Here is a 13,455-nt window from a genome sequence, read left to right as displayed (position 1 = left end):
TCTTGCAGCCCCCTTTTGATCACTTCCCACGTTCACTTCCAGAAGTTTTATTTCTGTCCTTTGCCTTTATGTATTCTTCCAATCCTTATAATTTCCCTACTGAGCTCACCTGGCTAATTATTTTGGATCACTCATTCCAGGTCAATCCATTAGTACTTCATTAACATCTACTCACCATCATTATACAAAGCACAGAGCACTAGCACACTCAATTCCTCAAAGTTTCTAAGGGACTGAAATTAAATGTATCAACAATACGATCACATGAGCTATTCAGATTTATCTCAGTCTGTTTTACACTCAGACACCTAAATTCCTCAAAGCACACGTGTGTATATCTCAACGTGTCACAAGTTCATAAATGTCATTGGATAAATGTTCAGTGAAGCAAACTATGACTGATCTTTAGCATTCCTGAAGGGAAGACTCTAGAATGAAAACTGATGGAGAGCTAGTAAGATTTTTGCCTCAGTTTCATGCTGGTATTAGAAAATTATATAGAGAACGATTATTTCTATATAGAACATGCCCTTCAACCAATCAGGTTATTTTGAAAAAGAAATATAAAATGTGGTCTATCTCTCTTTAACTCCTGGTTTGACTTCCATCCCCACCACTCTACTATTTCTAACTTTCCTCTTTCTATTGATGACACCACCATGCTCCCAAGCACCCTTAAGGTCATCCTTGATACTTTCTTCTCTCTTATCCCTCAAATTCAATCCAGTTGAGTTAACAAACATTTATTTACACTTGCTAAGTGCCAGGCATGGTACTAAATAGCTGGAGACACTGTGCTAAGCATCTCCTTTTGATTTTATACCTGGCAATATCCCTTGCATCCATTTTTCTTCTTTCCATTCAGGCTGACATTATTCGATTTTAGGTTCTCATCATTAATATGAATTATTCCTAACTAGTTTCTTTCATTCCAGTCTCTTCTCTAGCCAACCCATCCTGCACATTGTGCCTTAACTCCAACATAGTGTTGTCATTTTGTTCCTCTTTGAGAATGAAGGACATTAATCAACCAACCAATCTTACCTTCAACAGGAAGCTTTTCTTGATCGTCCTTAATGATAGAATCTTCTCTCTGTTGATTAATATCAATAGTCCAATAGATTTCATATTTCTAAGAGGCTGCTTGCATGTCATCTCCCCCATCTGACTATGAACTTCTTGGGAGCAGGGATTAGTTTTTGTCTTTCTTTGTATCCTCAGAGCTTAACAAAGTGTCCTGAATATAGTAGGTACTTAAAAATGTTTATTTACTGACTAGTTCTCTGTTTAGCCCTTATTCATTCTGGCTAGTACCATATTTATTTGTGTACAACAATATTCCCTTCTTTATTTTAAGTACCTAGAGAGCAGGAACTATGTTATTTTCATCTTTGTCTTCCTAGTTCTTTGCAGTATTAAGACCTGGTTGTTATTTTGTTGTTTAAACAACATAGTATATTTTTTCAGTTAGCAAGTGTTTATTTTCCTCTCCCTCCCTCCTCCTTTCCGCATTGGAAAAAAAAAAAAGACAAAACTCTTAGAACAAATATGCATAGTCAAGCAAAATAAATTTCCACACCAGCTGAGTCTAAAAAATGTGTTTCCCTCTGCTAACTCAATCTTAGGATGCTTATAATAAAATAGAACAACCAGAGCAAGGGATGTGATCACTAAATATATTCTGCCCTATTCAGACCACTTCTAGAACATTATGTTCCGTTCTGGATTTAGGTGCCAGATTTTAGAAGGGACATAAAAAAGCTGGAATGTGTCCAGACAATGGCAACCAGGATGGCTAGGAGACTTGAAACCATGCCATGACAATTGCTTGAAAGAAGTGGGGGATGTTTAGTTTAAGAATGAGAAGATTTAGATAGGTCACAGATAGCAGTCTTTAAATATCTGAAGAACTGATGTTTGGAATAGGGATTAGGCTCATTTTGCTTGGTGGGGGAGGGAAGGCAGAACCAGGGACAATGGAAGAAAATTCCAGAGAGGTCAATTTCTCTTGACCATGAAGAAAAAGGCTTTCTCACAGAGTTAGAGGTCTCAATAGAGGTCTGGATGACCACATGTCAAGGATGTTGTAGCCAATATTTAAGATGTGGTTATGGGTTGGAGTGGATGACCTTTTATATTCATTCTAATTACAGTTCTATGATTCTTTGAAGTAGGTTGAAGTAGGTTGAAGAATTTTGCTTTTGCTGGCAACAAATAGTTTTGTTTTTCTAGGAATAAGCTCAACCCTTTCAATTAAGTTATACAACCAGAAGTCAGTCAATAAGCATTTGTTAAGAGCCTATTTTGTGCCAAGCACTGTGCTTAAGTGCTGGAGAAGCTCCCAATCCAATGAGGGAGCTAACAGACCAACAAATGTGTGCAAACAAGCTCTATACAGATAAATAGGAAATAATTTTTTTAAAAAGGTACTAGAATGGAGAAGGGATGGGAAAGACTTCTAGGATTATAGTTAGGATTTAAAGGAAGACAGGGAAGTCAGAGGTGAGGAGAAAGAGCAGCATTTCAGGCATAAGGGACAGCCAGAGAAAATGCCCTAGTTGAGATGGAGTATCTTATTTGTGGAACTGCAAGGATGTTCCTGTGTTGCTAATGTCTGATATACACACCAAGGCTCAAGTTGTTCCAATTATCATGAGACAAGTCAACTGATCTATGAGGCAAGAAAGTAATAGCTGGTGCTCACAGTCCTAATAAGGACATTGGCTTCTCCTTTCTACTAAGGCAACATATAGGCAACTTAGAACTTCTGCTTCTGTCTAAGCCAGTCTTTCCTAAACTAGTCTTTATAAAGACTGAGTGGGTTGACAGAAGGAAGAATAAGGGAGCCAGGAGAGACCACTTTGTGACAAAGCAGTATAGCTCTAAGGAGGATGATTACCTGAGTGGCTTTCCCTTTGTATCTTTATTTGTGATTTAATTTTTTGCACTTTTCCTTGGGGAAAGTCTATTCCCTTCGATATGATATAAGCTACTGGAGAACTTAGATATAATGCCTACTAAAATGCTGAACACTGATGACACAATACAATGACATAATGGCAGTGATCACTAAGTCCTTGACAATTCCTGAACCCTCCCCTATTCTCTCAGGTATATCTGTGTCAGAAATTATAAGACCCCTTGCATTCAGAGTTTTGAGACCCTGATACAAACATATTTTCCTTTGTTACAAAAACCCAAGTGTAACATCAGAATAAACTTCTTTCTTGGGTGTACCCACTTAGATTCCCACAATCCAATGGATATTTTCCTTTGGCTCAGACCACCCCCCTCATTTACTTAGGTAAAAATTGGCAGCATGTACCCATGAATGTACTTGCACGTGATGGTTGGATTTCATGCACCAGATGATCTTGACTACATCTAAGGGACGTGAGGGGACAGGGGAAGGTTTTGTAACTTTATTCATCCCCCACCCTCTATCCTCCTACCTCAAGCAAAAGCTGAATAAACAGATGGTTTGGGTGCCATGCCCAGGAGGTTGACAGATGTGGACTTGGCTAGAAGAAGATGGGTACTTGCTGAACTCTAACCAGTCATGTACTCTCCACCTTAACAAACAAATGGTGTCTCATATGGCTGTACTTTTTTTAAATCGAAAGCCATGACCAGAAGTCTCCATGAACCAGGTGGACAGTACAGAGCTTAAAAACCATTAATATGTCATTTAACCAATGAATTAACAAGTATTTTTAAGTACCTACTATGTAACAGATACTGTGCTAAACACTGGGGATACAAATATCATTTCTACTTGTACTAAGTTTACATGGATGTCTCCCATATTTCCAATTATTCTAGGATATGTCCTTTATAAAAATCATTGTGGAGTCTGCTGATTGACCTTGAGGATGGCACCAAAATCTGATTATAACTTTCCTAACTGTGTACTCATCTCATAAATGATGTTATATTATGTCTGACCTTTGACAGAATAAACTTAAAGTTTTCTCACTTTTAACTCAAAAAACTCCTACACTTGATTTCACTGACTGAACTATGTTGTCTAGAAAAGAGTTGTCCAATATGCTGCCCCATGGCCTATTGCAGACCAACTTGCACCTGGATCCAAACTGAAATATAACTGGGAAATATGTAACAAAATAAATAAAAATACAATATAACATAGATAATGTTAATATGTAGTTTTCTAAATCAAATGGGATTCTCACAGTTTGACATATCTTCTAGAAAATGAAAATAAAGGCATATACAGCTCTCATGTGAAAAGATAAATATAATAAACCAGCTTAATATAAACCTCTGTTTCTTAGGATATGTCTTTTTACCTTGAGTGACTAAGTATACTGTGAGGCGAACATTCAGGTGACCAGCGAGAACAGGAGATCCATGAAAGTCATCAGAGAAGCCTCCTGCTGACAGCCATAATTAGTACTAGAATCTTCTGGTAGCTGAAGCAACCAAACCTGATAAGGAGGTTGCATAACACTTGATTGACTTGTTTGACCCAGCTCAGCAGTCGATTCTATCTGAGACACTCAGCAAGGAGAGGAGCCAGACTAGCTGAGCAAGGGAATGACTCACCCACCACCAGTGCAATGCTCCAAAGTAAGTTTGGTAGCAACTCCTCAAAAGGAAAAAAGGCTTCCCACTGTTGAGTCACGAGGTACCCATCAGCCCGACATGTTGCCTAACAATCTTTGTACTTGTTACCTGGGAAATAATCAGGGCATACAAAGAGGATAAATTAACCCAACAATTTGATAACGTTCCTAAAAACTCTCTGAAACAGATGGATCGTGAGATGGCAGAAATTTGCTGAGTAACGACATCTGTAGATAAATGAAGCAAAGTGGCTTTTCCTTTGACTTGGTTTAACCAGATCATCTTCCCAGTTATTTTCAGTTTATTGTGCCAAGGCAGAATTCAGTAGAGATGCAAGCACAGGTTTATGAGTTTTAGTGGAATGGAAGTTCCTTTAGGGAAGGGACTGTTTTTTAATTGACTAAATTATTCTCAGCCCAGCGCATAATGCCTTGCATGTTGCAGATGCTTAATAAATATTTGTTGGATTGGATTAGATTGGATCTGTAAATGTGAAGCAGCACCACACAGGCATAACACGTATTATTATTCTTATTGAAGTTGAAACTTTGTGAGTTCAGAGAAAATGTCATCCCGGAATAAGGAAGATGACACAGGTTAGGGATTCCCATATTTTAAAATGACCCATTGCCTTGGGCTCTTCTGGAAAATAAATTGCATCTATGAGTAGTCAATGTGGGTTACATAGCAAACTCTGCTTATCCAGAATCCAAACTGCTTCTTCCCCCACCCCATGTCCTGAGCACTTTTGCTCAGATAAGTAAACAAGCTATTTGGAATTTATTTAAAGGAATAAATTCTAGACTGTGCAATGGGGGTCAATGCAAAATCAACCCAATTTTACTTTATATCACTATACCCTAATAATTGCTACTCAAAATGATAATATCAGGGTTCTACATGATCCTGAAATACCTTCTGAATTACTAAGAAAAGATTATGTCAAAAGTTTTAATAATAATTGTAATTGATAATATTCTTCAAAAACTAGTACTATAGATTATTAATCTGCCAAACAAGTATTTTGGATAAATAGTACTTTATCATAAGAGTTGTTGCTCAATTGTTTCAGTTGTGTCTGACTCTTTGTGACTCCATTTGACATTTTCTTGGCAAAGGTACTAGGATGATTTGCCATTTCCTTCTCTAGCTCATTTTACAGATGAAGAACTAAGGCAAACAGGGTTAAGTGATTTGCCCAGGGTCACACAGCTAGTAAGCGTCTAAGGCCAAATTTGAAATCAGGAACATGAGTCAGTTCCTGACTCCAGGCCCAGTGCTCTATCCACTTTGACACCTAGCTTCCCATGCTCTCACCATGGGATACAACATAGAAAAATGAAAAGGCTATTTCACTGGGGATCAAGAGATGTGTGTTCAAGTGTGTCCTCCCTCTAAGGGTATAGTGGTAAATGCTTAACAACTGGCTCCCAAAAGATATACACTGGACAAAATTTTAAGTTTAATATGCATTATTTATATTTTCTCCAATACCTTATTAATTCTAGACAGTCAACAAAACAAAAAACTCAAGCTCTGATTTGTAGTGTTTGCTGATTTCAGAAGAACAAATGCTTAGGTTAAAAATTTAACAATAAAACTCTTAAAGATAGTTTGAGTTGGCTACAGGACACCCTTGAAAATTGACCCCTTTCCTATTCATCTTCTCACACCTTATTCCCCTCCACATATGCTGTGATCCAGTAAAATTGGCTTCCTTGCTGTTTCTCCTATGAGGCACTCATCTTCCAATGCAGTGCTTGGCACATTAGTAAGTGCCAGTTGACTGTCTCTTCTCTCCACTCATGTAATTGCCCTAGTGATGGGATATATGGAGTGAATAAGACTTAGCAGTTGAGAATCATAATGAGGTTTTTAGCCAGGGTAACTGGGTAAATAGAAGGATGGTGATGCCCTCTACAGAAACAGGGAGGGTTGAGTACAAAGGATCAGAAAATTATAGATGTAAAGCTGAATGGACCTAAGAGGCCATCTCATCCAATCCCATCATTTTATATTGGAGAAAACTAAGGATAGGTGTCATCTAATGATAGCCATCTCTAGGGAAGGGATGGGAGAAAGGAAGAAAAAAAGAAAATTGCACGACAACTTTATTATACATTTAAAAGGAATGGAAAGTTGTACATAACAGATTTGCAGTTTCATGTGCAATCACAAAAACCCAGAAAGGAAAGAGTGTTTAAGAGGAGAAGGTGGTCAACAATGTTAAATAACAAAAAGAGATAAAAAAGAATGACAACTGAGAAAAGACTATTAAATTTGGGAATTAAGAGATCAATGGTAACAATGGAAAGACTATTTTCAGTTGAATGATGAGGTCAGAAGCCAGACTGCATAATATTACAAAGAGAGGTAAGAGGGTGAAGGCACTGAATATGACTTTCTCAAGGAATTTGACTGACAAAACTGAGTAGGAAGTGATACTTAGCATTATTCAGTACTGCTAATTTATCTTTATTTGTATGTATAAATAAAGCTTATGCAAGCCACGGGAATCCTTTGAACCCAGAAACTGAAAACTATGACAATTCTCAAGGTTACACCACCAATAAGTGTCCCAACTAGAATACCTCTGGAAAATGTAACATGCTAATCCAAACTGGTCACTTACACTCTAGTGCAAGTGAGTTTATCTAGTCTTAAAAACATATTTTGAGAGTAGGTTTGATAATCTACTGGAATGTAAAATCCTTGAGGGCAAGAGCCAAGTCTTTGTTTCTCCTTCAGTGCAATGCATTTAAAAGTGGCTTCTTTTCTAATTTTTAAGGAATTAAGGAATTCACTGAGATTTTATATCTCTCTTACTATTAGGCCAATTTTGTTTTTTAAGGTATTATCTTCAGTATTTTTTTTGTGTCTCTTTTACCAAGATGCTAATTTCCTTTTCATAATTTTCTTGTATCATTCTCATTTCTTTTCCCAATTTTTCCTCTATCACTCATCTCCTTCTTTAATTCTTCCAGGAATTCTTGCTAGTCTTGAGTCCAATTAACAGTTTTCTTTGAGGCTTTGTTTGTGGCTGCTTTGACATTATTCTTCTGGGTTCATATCTTTATCTTCCTTTCCACTAAGTAGCTTTGTATGGTCAAATTAGTTTTCTGTTGTTTGCTCATGTTTTTCAATTTATTTCTTGACTTTCAACTTTAAGGTTGAACTCTGCTCACCAGATGGTGAAAAGACGCTGTCCAAAGCTTCAGACATTTTCATACTGCTGTTTTCAGAGCTAGTTCTGGGAGTCTGCAAGTTTTCAGTGCTTCCAAGGTGGAGTGATACTAGGAGAGGATGGTCGCTGCTCTCCCATTCTATATTCTGGTCTTTACCTAAGAGGGACCTCTGTTTCTCTTTAGCCACAAGTGCTAGTACTCTCTTTGCCTTAAAACTGTGATCAGCACCCCTGTTCCCTTGTGACAGACGTTCAATGCTCCTTTCCACCCTGGAACTGTGACCCAGAACTGCATATGGGCAATAGAGTTACCAGTCAGTGCCAACTGTACCCAGTGCCAGCAAAGGGTGCTTTATGATCTCTTTGTGACCAGTTTTCTGACCCCCTTACTGTCTCTGGATTGAGAACATAGGAAGCTGTTTCTGTTACTATTGTTGCTGTTGCCATGAGGTGTGTGTGGACTCTGGACAATCCTCCACCCCAGAGTCATAAACATCTCCTGCTTACCTCCTAAATTTTCTTAGGATTAAAAAAATGTCTCATGCTGACTTTTGCTGACTCTGCCACTCCAAATTTTATTTGAGGCATTATTTAAAGTTGTTTGGAGGGTAATGTTGAGAGAGTTCAGCTAGGTTACTTCTAATTTGCCATATTGGCTATATTCAAGGGTTACTCTTGATGTAGAAAAAAGATACTGAAAGGGATGATGACAAAGCAGAGACACTTTTAACTTAAAATCTTTGCTTAGGGACAAGCATGTTTGTTATCCCTGCAAATACAGATTGCTTCAGCTGCTAATGATTTTCAATGGGGAAAAAAAGATACACATATAAGAAGTGTTCTGAGCCCAATACACATTAACACAAAATTGTCTTATTTTAGATAAACACAGGAAGAGGGTTTGTGTTGATATAGATGAGAGCTTTCCATGTATGATGCTTACTGACCTCAAAAATGAGTGAATGAGAGGGTGACTCAGCCCAGGATGGAATAGCTTGAGCATGTAGGGGTGAAGAGGGTGCAAGCTTGATATTATTTGGTGTCGTGCCAGTCTGTGCAGAATTAGAAGGTGGATTATTATGGATTTGTTTTCTTTCAGGAATTAGGGTTGGCACTGGCTTAGCTTCAGTGCTGCCCATGGTATTAACTGAAATGCATTTCTGTCTTAACAGCCTCATCCCATTTAGCCATTGTGACTTTGGAGTGACTTCCAAAGCAATCCAATCAGAATGAGTTGGCAGATTAACATTAACTTTCATGTCAGCACTGAAGGCAATGAGAAATGAAAATGCTACATGAATAGGCATTGCACCAGGCATCCTGTAGCTAAAAATAGAGTGGAACTCTCTTCTGCTTGCTAATGAGTCTTTGTGGAATCTACAATTGGATCCAATTTAGTCAACTACTTATGAGGGTATTCATGACTTTCATTGTGAAAATAAAAATGTCACCATTATTACCAGCCTTCAGACTTGCCTAAGGGCTCTACTCCTCTCTTCTTGATCGTTTCTAACTTGAAGGTTTTCTCATATCTCTCATTCTCCAAAGTTGAGATCCACAAAGAGCCTAATCAGAATAAATATAATCATACTTATCAGGAGCAGCTCCTTGACCTGATGCTCCTTTAACTTGAGAAGAAATCTGCCAGGCCTAGAGGCCTGTATTGGGCTACCCGAGTCTTTCTTACCTCACCTCCGAGGTCTTTGGTTGGCCAAAACCGGATGCACATATGAGAGAAAGGACGTTCCAGAGTCGAACAAGGGTTGAGCTTTATTTCAGGGTCTAGTTACAAGTGCAGGGGGGTCTTCCTTAGGAGGAAGAGGGGGAGATTTCCTAAGGAGGCTAAGCTTAAGGGATTGGAAGTAGAAGTACAAGCGGGGAGAGAGGGGGAGGGGAGAGAGGAAAGAAAAGAAGCGGAGCCTACTGTCCTCTTGGCTCCACACGTGCTAAGAGAGCTTTCAGGCTTCCTCAATCCTACTTAACCTTCAGCCGCACAGTTTGCATCTCAATACCGCGCTGTTAGGTAACAATAGTGTGCCCAGATCCGGGACCATCTCGAGGGCAGGGAGACTCCACCCATCACGTATCTCCCGGGGAGAGGCGGAAATACCCGAGCTAGCTCGGTTCACCTCGATCCCCTGCCGTTTCCTGGGAGGGTCTCGTGAGAGCTCTAAGATTTAGAAGCTCCCACCTTTACCCGCCCGAGACTGTCCACACGGAATTGAGCTTCCAATCCCAACAGAAATCTAAAGCTTCTTTCCCATTGCTAGTAACTTTGGCTGGAATATGGTCACTTGTGGGCCAGAGCGATTGTATTGTGTCAAGGGTGAGCACGTGCTGCCTGATAGTTCAGTGACGTGAAGGGAAGGCAAAGAGAAGCAGAACAAGTTGTCCAGGGAAGGATTTCCCTGGCTGGGATAACCCAAAAATCCCATACGACAGATGACAGAACTGATGTAAGGAGAGGTTAAATTCAAATAATAAATTAGCAGCAGTGAGGAGTAGAAACCAGATCTACGGACTTCCTTATGTCATTACTTTCCCAGGACACCACAAAAAAAGTCCTCTAAGCTCTACAGTTCTGTACTCCACTATGAAATGCAGCCCTCTAATGAAGCAAATCTCCCATTATGCCCTGTACATATACTCTTTCTTAACTTTGTGCCTTTGCTCTTACTACTTTCGTTGCTTATATAACCATGTCAGAGAATCCCTGCTAACATGAATGACCTGGGTATACTTTAAGGACCTCTCATTTCTTTGGCTTATTGTTCCCATCAGATTTCAACCTGGGAATGTCAATATCTCACATTCACCTAAAGAGTAGTCATTAGTTTTCCTTATAATCACATGACTCAAAATATAATTTATAATTATAATATAATATGTATTATAATATAATTTATTATAATTTATAATTTCCCCCCAGTTAAAGGGGGGAAAGTGATTTTCACAACAACAATAATATTTATATAGTGCCTTAAAGTTTGCAAAGCTCTTTACAAATATTATTTCATTTTATCCTCATAAGAACTCTGGGACATAGGTATAATTATTATTATTCCCATTTTATAGCTTTAGTTTCAAATAAGATAACTATTGATAGATATAACCCACATTAAAACAAAAAACTTTTTGAGTTCCTCAATAATTAAAGATAAAAAAAGTGTGAGAACTGCTAAAATGATAACTTGACAAACATGTCTATAGTTCATAAACATATCTCTTCAGGTCAGAGTGCCTTCATTATTTTTTGTAAAACTTGATTTCGCACACATGGGTCCCACTGTTAAACTTCCATTGCTACAATGAGTTTCTATTCTCAACCTGATATGGAGCTATGTTAAGTCAGTACCATTCAAATATTATCCAAACTGCCTTCAAAACCTACCTCAAATTTTGCCTGTCTCCTCCATGAAACATAATTTTATTGGGGGCTTCTTTGACCCAAAAGTCCTGACATCCTTCTGGAGAGCAATTCTTCCTACTTTAGTCTATTTGATTGGAGATCAATAAATTGGAGACAAGACTGAAAATAAAAAGTTTAATTAGTGTTAGCTGATGGGCAGTTGCCAGTTGGATAGCAATGTACCAGAAAGGATAGATACACACACACACACACACACACACACACACACATACACACACACACAGGGTTTTAGAGTGTTAGGGTGACATTGCTAGTGGCAAAAGAAGCCCAGTCAACCAGGTGAGGCTGTTCAGTCACTTTTCTTATTTGGAAGATTGAATAAAAGGAACAGGATGTCAGGTGGTTAGGGCACACTGTGTTACCCTTGGGGTTGGAACATATTAACCTTGGGGTCTTCAGGTGTTGCCAAAAATAAGTTTGTTCCCGTAAGATGTGTTTTGTCTACAGATAATCTTAGAATATCTTGATGGGGTAAGAATCTCTAGGATAGTGGAAGCCTCCTTCAAGATAATCAGTGGGCTCACCCTGCTGTTAAATAAAATTTAGAATGAGGGTCTCTCTCTATTTATACAACCCGGTATCTCCATTTCTTTGACTTCTAACATTCCTTTTTTTCCTCCTTGAGAGATGTTTTCCCCAAACTTACAATCTACCTCCTCCAGTCTCATGACTGCACTGACACTTCTAAATACTTCCATGACTCCTGGAAATATAGTATATACCATAAAATTTCATACTTTACTGATATCATTGAGTATGGTTCACTAGATATTTCTTTGCTTTGTCTTCTTTCTCAGTTTGGAACATGCATAAGAGCAGTACATTTTTTTTTACCCAGAGTAGTAATGAAATGAATCAAGTCCTCAATTATTACATATTTGTAATGGATACCTGTGATGGATACCTGGACCCAAACCCAACAATGTATCATTTACTTCCAGTTACCTGTGATGGATACCTGGACCCAAACCCAACAATGTATCATTTACTTCCAGTAAAGTTTACTAATTAAATTAATTTGAAATTAATTTTTATTAATAATTTTATTTAGGTTATTCACTGGAAAGTCAAATGCTGAAGTTGAAACTTAAATACTTTGGTCAAATAATGAGAACCCAAGACTCATTAAAAAAGACCCTGATGTTAGGAAATATTGAAGGAAAAGGGGACAGGAGAGGATAAGATGGATAGATAGTGTCATGGAAACAATGAACGTGAATGTAGACTTTGAGAGAGAGTGGAGGATGAAAGGGCCTGGCAAGCCATGGTCCATGGAGTCCATGAACAACAACAAGGTCTATGTCCTGGAAGGGAAGGGAATAAGCATTTATTAAGTGTCCACTATGGGCCAGGCCAGTACTGAGTACTTTACAAATACTATTTCATTTGATCCTCAAAACAGCCCTGTAAGTAGTTGCTATTATTATCTCATTTTACAGTTGAGGAACCTTAGGTAGGCAGTGGTTAGGTGACCTTGCTGAGGTCAATAGCTAGTAAGTAGCTGAGGTCACATTTGAACTCAGATCTTCTAGTCCTCCATCTACCATATCACCTAAGCAGCTTCTAGGTGCCTCTGTAATGGCAATTTAAGGTTAATGGAGGGTGGCGGGAAGAGTTAAAGATCTTCCCTGACCATTAATAGGTCTCAATACCTTTTGTTAATTTCTATTGAGGCACTGCATCAGAAGGTTGTGCTCTCCAGCTCTGAAAAGTGTATAAAGACTCTGAGATGAGGTTTTACTTTGGGGCTTACTTTTTGGAAGAAGGTTTGTGTGCCAGGTGAGACTCTGGGGAGCTGCTAAGGAGCAACCTGGCTTTGAAAACCCAGAAGTTGATGCTTCTCTCTCTGGTAACTATGTATGTATTGCTTATGGTCAGACAGTTGGGAGCCCTGTCTGTTGATCTTTATTTCTCTGTTTGTATTTTCTCTGAAGTTCAGGGTGCTGACTTTCCCCCCTCAACTAAGTGAATGATACATGCGCTTGATTAAAGTGATTGTTGACTCACTCTTTTTTGGCAAAAAAAAGGTGTTTTCCTTTTAAAAAAGCAGATCTAAGAATCTGTACAGCAGGCTCTCCTGTGTATGTCAGGGTCCTTGCTGATACAGCCTCCTAGAAAGATATAAATGAAAGCCTCTTGAAGGTTTCCATTCTTGAATGGACCTTAGGGATCATCAAGTTCATCAAGTGCCCTTCATTTTGCAGATTAGGAACCTGAAGTCCAGAGAGGTTAAGGTAATTTATTCAAAATCATA

Source organism: Notamacropus eugenii, chromosome 7, assembly GCF_028372415.1.
Source record: "Notamacropus eugenii isolate mMacEug1 chromosome 7, mMacEug1.pri_v2, whole genome shotgun sequence".
Lineage (NCBI taxonomy): Eukaryota > Metazoa > Chordata > Mammalia > Diprotodontia > Macropodidae > Notamacropus > Notamacropus eugenii.
Note: the sequence above shows the minus strand (reverse complement) of the source record.